General features: G+C 36.3%; 1 protein-coding gene across 16 annotated transcripts in view; it reads right to left on the bottom strand.

Moving 5' to 3' along the window:
- Window positions 1-13,479, bottom strand: part of Zbtb20 (zinc finger and BTB domain containing 20) — a 789,314-nt gene that overhangs the window by 469,989 nt on the left and 305,846 nt on the right. For 3 of the 16 annotated variants that reach the window (XM_060370416.1, XM_060370412.1, XM_060370417.1), the window contains one exon: window positions 807-907. The exons of the other annotated variants lie outside the window; for them this stretch is intronic. The gene's annotated coding sequence lies outside the window, so the exon portion shown is untranslated. The remainder of the gene's footprint in view (window positions 1-806; window positions 908-13,479) is intronic. 16 annotated transcript variants of the gene reach the window in all.

The following is a 13,479-nucleotide window of genomic DNA, read 5'->3' as shown; positions in this document are numbered from 1 at the left end:
TAGCAAATATTAAATAAAATTAAAATAAAAATCATTTGTCTTGTATATCTGTAATTACTGAAAAGTTCTTTCATCTATGAATTTTCCTCCACAGGTTTTTTTTTCCTTTTTGTAAGATGCTTCTATTGACCTAATTAATTTTTCTTTTTCTGAATAACACAATACTCTGCCTAAACTAAAGAAAATAAAATCACATCAGATTACAAGATAACATGTACATTTTTTAGTACCCTGATGCCCTTTCCTTTGTCTACTAATAAGTGAGATTCATTGTCACTAGCCACAATTATAGCGGTACAAAGTTCGAGAATATACAACCCAAAAATGTTCACTTAGCCTATTCAGCCAATGCCAAGAGCTCTTTCCAACCAACTTGACCAACAGAGAACAGTATACTTGTTTTGTACACCTTTTTTTGGTCTGGAACACCAATGTGTCTAGTATTTTCAAAGTAACAATGGCTAATATGTGAATTTTTACCAATGCTTAAAAATAGCTGCCAAAGTCAAGACATGCAATACACCTTCTAAGTTTGTTGGCTCCATATTGTGTTTGAAGGCACACCCCCTCCAAACGTCTGCACTCACCATCTGCTACTGATCCACAGAATAATGCACTCAAGTCTGGTGTTGCTTGGCATAGGCAAAGACAGTCAATGTCCAATTCCATCCAGACATGTGCACCATATCAGGAACCTTCTGACACAATCCTCAACATCTAAGCAGTACTTTCAGGCCCCGCTGCACATCAATCAAATAGATATGACAGTCAAGCTGATAGACAAAATCTAAGCCAATCCTACATACCTACTGTCTCTAGATCTCTCCAGTGTGCCTGCAGCTCCCCTTCCATTAAGATGATAGCTTTGGCTTAGGCTTTCATGCCAAAAGAAGTCCACGGAGTCACTCTGGCAAGAAGAAGGGTCTATATCAATGTCAACAACAACTTTCTTGCTGTCGACCCTACCATCTGTCCCCCTGCTCCCCACCTACTTTACTTTATGTGGACCTTGATGAATGATATTTACATAGTCCAAGATTCTAGTTTAGCCAACCTTTGCAGATGGGGTCAACATGACTGCCCTCTGGGCCAAACTCCCCAAATGACATAACTGATTGGTTTCCTGGAGAAAGCCTTTTTGCAAATACGGTATCATAAAAAAATAATAATAATCCCAACTAGGTTTTCAGAATTTGAGTTTATGAAAAATGTGATATGTTCAATTCTTAGTGAAGATGACTTTTTAATTCAGAGAAAATCTGACTGATAGAGTATAGATAAATTTTGTGTAAATGAAATAGAACTGATGGATGAAAATAAAACTCAGTATTTTTTTAGATGTGTTTCATGTAGGTTTGAGAAAAATATGATAAAAATTATAAAAAACATAGCAGCAACACAGAAGTGCAAACGCCATCTTGAATTAGAAGCAGCATTAGTAGAATACATGTGCATGCTAAGTGGAAAGTAAGTTTCTGCACCTCTTCTCCAGAAGTTGTAGCATTTACAGCATTCAGGCAGAATTGCGACACTTAATAGAATGGTAAGCACCAGGAACTAGTAGTTTCTGAATAAATCACATTTTATATTAAAAATATATGGAATAAATTAATATTTCCTTAATGTAGTAAATAAAATTATTATGTTTAGGATAAATGTAAGAACAGTCTCAACTAATTAATTAAAAATATACTCATAACTGAGCCTAATGTCACATGAAACAGCAGAAAATCTGAGAAAATATACCAGTACCAACCCCAGTGAATTTAATATGTCAAAATTAAGTCTATTTTTTCTTCAAGGGAAGCTAAATGTCTTTCTACAATGGACTCCGGGCTCACCAGAAAATAAACACAAAGCAAATTCCCTACCCAAATCCAGAGTTTAACACCTGAAACATTAGTCAATTTATGTAAGGAATAACTAAAGGTAAATCTTCACCGTTAACAAGAAAATAAATGTGAAAATATTTTCAAAACTGTAAAGTTATTTACAGTTTATATACTACTCAGTGTCTACCATAACACTTTACGCACAGTATACATTTACTAAACGTTTGCAGAACTGAACAATTTAAATGAAAAGAGTGCTAAAGCAGGCTGAAGTAGATACAATTCAGGTCTTCTCAAAAGTATGGGGGAATATACTCATCAGATTAATTTAATAGGTTTATCAGTTGTCTTTGAGTTAAAAAATCAAGATGAGCTATTACTGCATTTAAAGAAAACACTATGGAATTCTCTCGAGAGAAATCACAGTGGAATAAAAAGATACTTTTTATTCCCTGTATCTATAAATTTTCTAGTATTTTTCAGTCAACTAAGATAACGACAGAGAAATTCTATATAAAACCTGAACTTAAAATGTCCTGGCCTAATCATCTGGCTAATCTCTTAGACTTTTTCTGAAATATGCTTCTATGCCATTTTCTATGGGAATTCTCCCACTGATTAACACAGAGAATGAGAACTTGGCCTGTGCTCTATGGGTACCATTGAAATGTGGCCACCTGAGGCATGTAGGGAGGGCATCCAGCTGGCACACCACATGTTGCCCTGGAGTAGTGCACAATGAGAGGGAGATTTTGGCTAAGAATACCTGGGCAATCTCTACAAAGGTCCTGATTATGAAAAGGACTTCGGCATCATCATTGTCTCATGAGTGCAATATGAGCCAAAGAAACTTCTCTTTCTATGTTTATATACTATCAAGAAAAAAAGCTCTTATAGGAAAAATCAAAGAACTCCATGAAAGGAAAAATCTGGCCCATTGATACTAGACTTTGAGCATAAAATTTTCTGAAAACTTCTCATATTTTAAAAACTGGTGCTAAATTACATTGTAGTCTTGAATAAAATTAAAAAGTACAAAGCTCCCTTAAATAAAGAATGTAAGAACATACCACAAAAATTTGTTACCTGTACAGCTGTTGCACTTTACATTATAACACAATTATACAATTTAATATTCATATACTACTCATTTAAGAAGTTTGTTGTTTTATTTTATTTTATACAATTTATGAGAAAGAAATTCCATGCATTTGAGCTGTAATTACAATGAGACAATTTTGTCAATTTTGAGTCTTTTTCAAAACACCATACGTGATTAAAACACATAATGCACTAGTATTTTTGCCAATTTTTGTTTTTAAACTAAAGCTGTTTTTGAATTACACAAGCAAAGCACAAAATCAGAATTTCAAAACTAGAGAACATATTTAAGGGTAAGTTTTAAAATATAGCCACTTGATTCTTGGTTGGACTAACTTCGAGAGACAGGAGTGTTTTTGTGAGATTCCAGTGGAGCAACTGGGGTAGTTAGGAAACGACCCTCTGGGTAAGAAGGAAGCATATATGCCATTTTCATTAAATTTTGTTTAGAGTTTTCACACTCCTACTGAGGGGCTCTGGTGATATTTACAATGCAAGTATACATCTTAAGGAATGTGTGATGTCCCCAACTGCTAGGCAACAATTACAGCTGAGTTTTACATTTGTGTTTATATGTTATTTTGCATATAGATTCCAAAAACCAATGAAGAGAAAATCTGATAGAAAACACATCTTGGAATTGAAAGACAGATTTCATCTATCAATATAACTAGTTGATAGTGTTTTGAAGATAGGGTTTGACAGTAAGTGAAACAAACAAACATAATGGCTTAAATATGCTACTTCAGCCACTCGAGCTGTCTGTCACTCAAAAGGCTTTTTCTCTGTATCATTAATTCAATGTCACATGAACATGAATTCAGACTTTTCAATGAATTTTTATGACAATTTATTTGCATAAAGGAAAATGCTTAATACTTTTAATTTGTTATCATGTAGGTCTGTTTGAACTTGCTTAAAACATTATAATTGTACACTTAATTTACATTTTTCCCTAAAAGCTTAAGCAAATTACAAGGATCACAGTGTCCCTAGGACTAATGAGTCCCAATTTATATCAGAGAAAATAGAAGCCCCAAGAGCTGAAAGTATTGGCAGAAGATCATACTGCAAGTCCAGCAGTGTATTTGGTGTAGTTACTTGAATCCTAATAAAACCACTGAAAAATTACCACTTTGTTTTTTATTAAATTATCATTTTACTTCATTCAAATATTTGGCAGGACAGATTTGTATCTTAAGTAGCAAAATAATTTTTCATTAGTTGAATTAGACTTTGTAATTTGTAACCAATAGGATTTGGCTTACTTCATGTCATTTTCTTAGGTATTTTAGAATCTGAATTCCCTGATGGCAATGTAAGCTGTAAGAGCCTGAGAAATGCTAATATTCATTTTTTCCTTCCTCTATCTTGCAGTAACCCAGAATGCCAAAAAATGGCACTGTTGGTTGCTGATCATCGCATCTAAATATTGATGCTTCTAAAACTTGTATTTTGAGATTTTCTTCATTTTAGAATTGCAGGTGGAAACTTCTCTTTGATAGACACTGCATGCAATGAGGAAGGAGGCAGTCCTACACAATGCATATGAAGGGAATGGTTTTCCACCTCTGCATGCTGCAGAAAATCCCACTGAGTTAAGTAGGGTTCTACCAAGGCCACTTAAACATATTAGCCTATTATGCTCCACATTTCGTTATTGTTCTCAAAAAGCTAATGAAATGTTCCACTGTAATGTTTATGCTGGAGTACTTTTAAAGGCATTTTCAAAGTGATGTTTCTCTCAGAACTCCAGAAGGGGTTTCCACTTCCTAAAAATATTTAGTAGACCATGCAGAGACCATGCAGTCTCATTACTGAGACTGTTTAGACTTGCATCTAAAGATGAAATACACTTAACATTAGTCACTTATGGGGTTTCAGTGTGGTCTTTAACACCATTGCAAGCTGACAAGAATTAGAAAGCTGGCCAGCAGATAGGCTGCACTGTGCTAAGCAGTCAGGTTCAATGCAGCACGTATGGTCTATGCACTGTTGGGCAATCTTTTGGGTCAGAGTACCTGTAGAACTGAATGGTTGTGTCTCCTGAGTGAACTATTTATAGAAAAAGGAAGAAATGTCTATCCCTGAAAGCCAAGTTGTAAAATTAGTTACTTCTAGTCTCCTTTTCTTGTAGTGTTGCCTCCTCGATAGCCATGGTTACTTCTAGCTCTAACATTTGCCGGCTTTATGATTCTTAAAACAGATAGAGACCCACTGTGTTTGAGGAATAGTATAGCAGACAAAGAAATGGAAATAAAATTCACTTTTTAATTATAACTTCAATTAAGGCATCGTGCCTTGATTTGCCATAAACAGCCATCTTATCTCCCAAATATTAGCAGTGAAGAAAGGCAGAGGAACTAAGACTAAAGTTTAAAGCCAAGATTAAAAATGTGGTAATGAAATGAAAATCAAATGAATCATATACTTCCTCTGAACTGACATGTAATATGACTTGCCAAAATACCATTTCTTATACAGTAATTCCCAAGTAGAAATTAATATAGAGAGCTTGGTTAGTTTCTAGAAAAAGAATGCATATGAAGTAATTTGGTTATTTTCAAGAAATGAGATAATTCACCTAAAAAGATTTTCTTTTTAATAGAGTTATTGCTCTGACTTCTGTTGGATAATTCTAATACCTTATTTTCTTTCAAAATTAGTTTCCAACATTCAATACAAACCTGAATTTGATGAATGACAACAATTTCCACATTATTTTTATTTGATTATATAATACTTATGTGAATATTAAGAGGTAAAACCTTTAGAGCACATATGAATCCAAAGCCCAGACTCACAGGAATGGTTACTAGTAATGCTAGAATATTAATCTGACTGAAGGATAAGTCACAAAGTTAAGAATGTGGCTCAGTGTTTTAAAAATAAACAGAACTCATTAAACAGCCATGGATTCATCTTCTGCCTGGAACTAACCCGGAAAGTAACTGACTCCATTATACAAGAGTGCAGACAGTATAAGAGAGGGATTCGTCAGACGCACACTTTCACTCTGAACATGAAGAATTGTCCAAAATCAGTGAGAATGAACTTATGCAATCACATTATAGACTCTGTAATAATGGGCTATTGTAGCACATGGAACACTAGAATGAGCACAAGGAGTCTCTGTTGTGCCCTAATGCTGCCATTATCCAATTGTATCATCTTGCCAAGTTGCTTAATGTTTAGGTACACCAGGGCTTTCCCTCTGTTTGTCTGAAGTGCAGAGGTTTAGATCTCCAAGTTCCCTTCCAACTGCAGAACTTTATGTCAACTTGTTTATAAAATCAAGTAATAATTAACCTTGTTTCAATTGTTATGTAATAGTTACTAATCTAAGTGAATGATATACTCACAGCTTAAACTAGCTTACAGTTAAAAGACAGTCCCTTTATATTCATTTTTCTAAAATACGAAATTATATATATAAATATATTTAATTTTTTTCCGACATTTTTCAAGTATTTAATTATTCATCAGTGTGCATCAATTATTTATACAATTCAATATATAAACATATTTTAAAATTCAATTTAATTATTGAGTATATCCATACAGTGTACACTGGCCAACCTAGTTCCTTTATCTACCTCTTCACACCCCTGTCAACCCCCAGAAATTACCTTACTATCCTTAACCATATTCCTGATATTGGACATATAAAAGTGTTCCTGGCTGTACTATAAAGGCTCCAAGTGTACAATGAGATACAGACGTCTGCTGCTCAGATTTCCTTAATTAGTTCTGAAAACTATTTTAACAATAGTTAGATGATCACAGATTGGTATTTTATGAGTAAAAACAAAACAAAACAAAAACATGAAAACCAAGCATAGCACCTTCTCTGTGATCTTCAAATAACTAAGGCCAGATAATAGAAATCCAGTGTGTACCTACTGGAAAATCAAAGGTCATTTGAAAGGGATAGTGAAGGTCAAGAGTAAGCCCCCCTCAGGCCTGTTACAGAAGTTTCACTAGAGGGTGCTCTTGGGCTTTTATGAGTTCTCCACTCTCCAGAAATAAAACCAAGCATTTTTTTAGAAAACACATTCTGCCTTAGCAAAATTTGGATTCCATCATGGAATCCATATTTCTAATTCAATACACACGTAAATATTTTTAAATTTTTCTTTTTTAATTATCTTTGGGTTGTGCACATAAGTTTTCAAAAACATAAGAGCCATGAGAACTTAGGGGGTCACCAGGTCGCCAACTCCAATAAGACTGAGTATATAATCAATGTTTCTTGACTCATTTTCACATATAAAATATCATATCATGTTTTTACATTATACCATAGTAAATTCTAAAATCTACTGCTTATGATAGAATTTATTTATGGATGTCATTTTGTATTTTAAATTTTATTTGTTATATTATTTATATGATAATAATTACTAGTATATTTCCAATGATAGCTTTCAATAGACTACATCATTTACCAACATATATTGAGAAAAAAATGGTTTTTACTATGTGGTATATTTTAAAATATTGATTACATTAGAAAGAGTAAAAAGACATTGTCTTTCTGCATTAAAAAATGAGAAATGATATGCCCGAGATCATATTTTCTTCTCAAGATGATTTGGAATACTAAGATTTGCCAGAATTTCCAATTTTGCTAAACTTATAGTTTCATTCCCCTCTGGCTGAATACAGTTCATAAGTTTTTCTTTAAAATTTGCTTGAAGTTTTTGACAAAAAATTCTAAGCTTGTATAGTAGTCCTTTATAATGCACGAATCTCTGTAAAATGTTCTAAATTCTCAATTTAATACCAGATACATCTGTAATTTATGAATTGCAGTTCCATTCAACATCCTGAGCAGATTGGAACAAGTATGAAGAATTCAGAAGTCTGAAGTGGTCTCCAAGCTCTTAGAAAGTGGTTATTTGAGTTTTTAAGAATCCTGTTTTGAGAAGCACCATATAGTTTATGTTCATGAATTTGATATATGGTATTGTTCCATTGATCATACAGAGGACAGAGCTACAGGCATATATTTAAAGCATACTTCATTCAAGTTAGGTATGAATAAGCTTAAATCACTCTTAGAAGAATTGGCAAAATTCCCATGAATGCTGTGGAAATAAAAAGAATCAATGAAAAGATGTAATTATTTTAGTCCTAGATATAATTAATTTGTGGGAGAGGTCATTTCATTTCAAATACATCCAAGTTTCTCCAAACACAGGTCAATGTTTGCTGGCTAACGATAGAAAAGACTCATTTGGTTTGAGTTTGCCAACTTTGATATTCATCTCTATATCATAGTTAAATAAAATGTTTTATAAATCTGCACATCTGCAAACAAGGGCTCAAGATGAGGCAGAGTGACAAGCATTGTTGATTGGGGTAAGAAGACCTCTTAACTATTCCTAAGTGTTCACCCTGTGACATTTTCTTCTAATCTTTTTATTGGACTGAAGGAAACAAAATGTTCACCTCATTTTATGAATCAGACTAGTCAAAATTTGTAGTTAAAAGTTACATATGAGATGTAAATCCAAAGTGATTATTTTCTAAGACCTGCTATATACCTATGAGCACAGGGTACTGATAGGCTGTCACTCTGCATGTTTGTTTCCTAACTGTAAACTAATCAGGTTAGGAAACAGTGACAGCCTATCTGTACCCTGTGCAGTTGGTATATAGCAGGTCTCATTTAGTTGAGTTCCCAACTCTTAGCCCACTGCTCGCTCTTCTGAACAGCTTTCCATACTGCTTGGCTTTTTCATATGGATTTGTGTGGCATATTATAATTTTATGTTGCGTTCCACTGAGTAAGGAGGCCTAATGTAAATTGTTTTTCAGTAACTAGCTCTTCAATTTGGTCATACCTGTAGGCTTCACTGATCCTCACGACAGTCTAGGTCTCCTGAATCATAAGGACGCATGCTCAGTGAATATGTGCCCCTCACAAAGTACAATTCATGTCCTCGCTGACAACAGGGGCCTTGTGTGTTTTTGCAGTCACTGCCCTATGCCATCCTGAATCCAAGAGGCACCCTGTATTTCTCTGAAAGTCTTCCCAGCATGAAAATACTGCTTACCTCACAGGAACAAGAATGCAGGTGTACTCTTTGCTTTAAGAAGACACACTAAGCCAAAACCTGAACTTACAGAACAGATAAATTAGGGGATGATTATTCACATTATAAAAGGATTCACCACAGGATGCTTTTAAATCATAAGCTGCTCTACTGCATTTTAAATAAGTTGATTTACAAAGCTTTCTTTATAAGCACTATTCACAATTCAGAGTTCAAGGTCCCTTATCCAAAAGCTGTGAGAGATTGATAGGTATAAAGTCCTACTTATTACCTGCTAGGCCGTGCTTTATTTTTCATGTAAGAGAGAAATTAGCATTATAGTTCATATTTGAAAAATTAATGATTTTTTTTTAGTTCCAAAAAAGTTTAATAGTACTATGTGCCTGGAAGAGTGCTAGGCATTTTACAAACTGATTATTATTTACTCCTCACCATGAATCTAGAAGATTAGTACAATTATCTTAATTACAGATGAGAAAATTGGAATTCAGAGAATGATCAGGTAACTTGAAACTCATGATACTAATATAAGATGATGTGAAGATTCAAAGTCAAAAGGATCTGAAGCTCTAGCTCTTAAATGCTTTATAATATGGCTTCAGATTAAATTTAGTGACTCCCTTTACTTCCTGCCTGAGCATAGTTGTGTTCCAATGTACTACCTCAGAGTACCAATCCTGTTTCTAGCATTAGTGTCACTCAAGCAGCCTAACACAAGGATGGGGCAACCTAACAAGGCTGTCTACTACGATTCACTGCCGCATACTTAGCCACAACTGGGTCCTTTTAATCCCACCCTTGAGATCTGACATTGCTCACAGGCAGCTAGAGCAAACGGCACTTCATTTCACCAAAGTTATTGTATCTTTCATAGTTACCTCCCTTCTATGGTTAACAAACTTAACCCAACTTTGTTCTTTATATGATGGGGGTTCCTGCAGTTCATGTGTATTTTGCTGTTTTTCACCTAGAGCACAGAGAATTTATCCATGTTATTTCCAAGTGGTTCCAACAAAGTGCTTATGTAGCTGCATAGGCTAGGTAGGCCCTCTAGTACCCTCCGGCCTGGGTTTAAAACCAGGTTTTACCACTTACTGGCTATGTTTACTTCCTAAATTTATTCATTCTCTCTGTGATTTAGTTCTGTCCACCAACTCTGATCTAAACATAGTATGCAGTTCATAAAAGCTTTAATATCTAAAAGAGAAACTATAATGAGTAACTAGGGAAAGTGCTACATGAATGTTTGTCATTGATGTTACCAGAGGGGCTGAACACTTAAGTTACAAAATAATGACCATGCTGGGTGTAGCCTCTCAGAGGACAGCCATGCTAGGCTCCTATCTACAAGGATAACAGAGTATCTTTAATAGAGAAAGTGGTTGGCAGCCACGACATGAGAAAGTAATTAAAATATCAGGCAACCAGGTTCATGTCAGAGACATCCCTCACTCCTTTTACTAGGAAACACACATGAAGCCCAAGCTGCCCATTGGCTACATCTGTGTAAGGAGCCTAAGTCCAGGCCATGCATGATCCCTACTTGGGTGCTTTAGTCTCCACAAGCCCTTCTGGGCCTTGTTGGTTGGTTCTCTTGGTCTTCTTGTGGAGCTCCTTTCCCATCCAGTTTCTTCTATCCTTCCTCCCACTTTCCATAAGATTCCCTAAGCTTCACCCAATGTTTGGCTGAAAGTATCACCATCTGTTTCGATCTGCTGATGGGTGGAGATTCTCAGAGGTAAGTATTTTACTCTCCTGTCTGCAAGCATAGATGAGTATTGTTAATAGTGTAAGGGGATGGCTCTCTTCCATGGGGTGGGTCTCAGGTTGGGCCAGGCATTGGTTGGACATTCCCTCAATCTCTTCTCTATCTTTATCCCAGAATATCTTGTAGACAGGGTATATTTGGGTCAAAGTTTTTGTGTGTGGGTTAGTGTTCCCCTCCCTCCACTAGGGGTCCTGTCTAGTGAGCGGGTATCCTCTTTGGTCTCCATGACCCCTGCTACTAGGAATCTCAGCTAGAGTCACCCCCTTCCAGAAGCCTACCTTGTCCTAGGTCTCCAGCTTGACACAGAGATGCCTTGGCCAATAGTTTCTCTTTTCTCTGCATGCCTCTGTTCTCCTGAATCCCTCTCTTCCCAGGTCTAATCTCCACCTTCATTTCTCTCTGCTTTCCTTCTCCTACCTTGCTCCCTCTTCAACCACTTCCACTATCGATTCCATTTCCCCTCCTGAGTGAGAGTTAATCACCTTCCCTTGGGTCCCAGCAGCAGATCCAAACAGATCCAGACTCAGCCAAACATTGGGCAAAGTATAGGGAGTCTTGTAGAAAAGTGTGGCATGGAAAAAAGGACCTGGGGGTGCCCGTAGCTCCCCAAGACCAACAGAGCCATCTAACCAGGGCCCAAAGAGGCTTGTGGAGACAAAAGCACCAACCAAGGACCATGCACAGACTGGATCTAGCCCCCTTACACATATGTAGCATATGTGGGTTTCATGTGGGTTCCAAAGTAAGGGGAGTGGGGCTGACTCTGACATGGACTCTGTTGCCTGATTTTTGATCACTTCTCCCTGGCAGGGCTACTTCACCAGACCACAGAAAAATAGAGTGTGCTCAGTCCAGATGCAACTTAATGAACTAGTATGGGTAGAAGAAAGGAAGAGGGGAAGAAGGAGAGAGGGTGGGAGTAGGAGGAGAGGAGGGAAGAGGGCTATGATCGGGATGTAAAGTGAACACATACGAATGAAATGATTCTAGAATTCTATAATCCTATGATCCTACTCCCCGTAGGCAAGCTCTATTCAAAGTTCATTGCTAATTATATGTGAAGACTGCCATTAATTACCAACTTTTTATCTAAACTTTAGTATCAAATCTGTTGAGGTTTCACACAGTTTAACTGCATTACTTCCATTAAAGAAAATTAGCCTCTGAAAGTCTATAGAAGGGCCTCCTAAAAGACAAAAGCCATTGTGATTGCAGAGGGAAATTTACTGTTACTTCTGTGACAGTAACCTAATATTCTATTCCTCCTGATACACAGAATTCTCCCCTCTCTCACATCTGGCCTAATCTATATCACCATGCTAAACAGACTACAGATTTTTGATCAAGAAGTTTTCCCCAGAACTTCCCCCCAAATAAATACAGGATACTGCCATTGCTCTTGGTTGTCCTTTATAACTACATGATAAAACTTTATTTTTCAAGGTACCGTCCATATCCTCTGTCTGCATATAGAAATCAGTCTGTAACTGTGAAACTTTCTCCTTATTGGCTGGTACTCATAGTGCTAGAAAGCACTATGCATTCTGGTAAGAGAAAAATAGGTCTTACTTAACCTTCTACACTATATTCTGCAATACTGATTTGTCAATCAAGATGCTGGCTGCTGGAAAAATAGTGCCATGATTCGTGTAGGAGTAACCATACACCCTATGATTGGATTTGAAGCCTACCCCACAGTGGGAATTCATTCCTGATCTGTAACCCCTAACAGTGGACTAGGGGAAGAACATAGGGAAGTTATAAGGGAGGAGAGTGGAACCAGAAGGAGATAAGGGAGAGACTACAGCTGCAATACAAAGCAAATAATAATAATAATAATAATAATAATAATAATGAAAAAAATTTTAAAAAGAAGTAGACAAAATGAATCAGAGAGATTTCATACTAGCAATTTAACAATACACATGAAAGCTTTAGAGCGAAAAGAAGTAGGCACACTAAAGAGGAGTGGATGGCAAGAAATAATCAAACTGAGTACTGAAATTAATAAAATAGTAACAAAAGAATAATACAAAGAATCAATGAGAGTTGGTTCTTTGAGAAAAATCAAAAAGATATACAAATCATTATTTAAACTAACTAAAACACACAGAAAGAATATTTATCAAAATCAAGGGTCCTCCTCCTTCCTTACCTTCTTTAGATGTACAGATTTTAGTATGTTTATGCTTTATTATATGTCTAATATCCACTTATAAGTGAATATATACCATGTGTGTCTTTCTGCTTCTAGGATACCTCACTCAGGATGATCTTTTCTAGTTCCCACCATTTGCCTGCAAATTTCATGATTTCCTTGTTTTTAATAGCTGAGTAGCATTCCATCATGTAAATGTACCACAATTTCTGTATCCATTCTTCTGTTGAGGGACATCTAGGTTGTTTCTAGCTGAGTAGTATTCCTTGTGTAAATGTAAATCTTATGAAAAAAAGGGGAGATGAAAGACCTGGAGGGGACAGGAACTCCACAAGGAGAGCAACAGAACCAAAAAATCTGGGCACAGGGGTCTTTTCTGAGACTGATACTCCAACCAAGGACCATGCATGGAGATAACCTAGCACCCCTACACAGATGTAGCCCATGACAGCTCAGTCAGTGTCCAAGTGGGTCCCTAGTAAGGGGAACAAGGACCGTCTCTGACATGAACTCAGTAGCTGGCTCTTTGATCACCTCCCCCTGAGGGGGGAGCAGCCT

The sequence above is a fragment of the Meriones unguiculatus genome, chromosome 17, assembly GCF_030254825.1.
Source record: "Meriones unguiculatus strain TT.TT164.6M chromosome 17, Bangor_MerUng_6.1, whole genome shotgun sequence".
NCBI classification, from domain to species: Eukaryota; Metazoa; Chordata; class Mammalia; order Rodentia; family Muridae; genus Meriones; species Meriones unguiculatus.
Note: the sequence above shows the minus strand (reverse complement) of the source record. Positions and strands in the feature narration are given on the sequence as shown.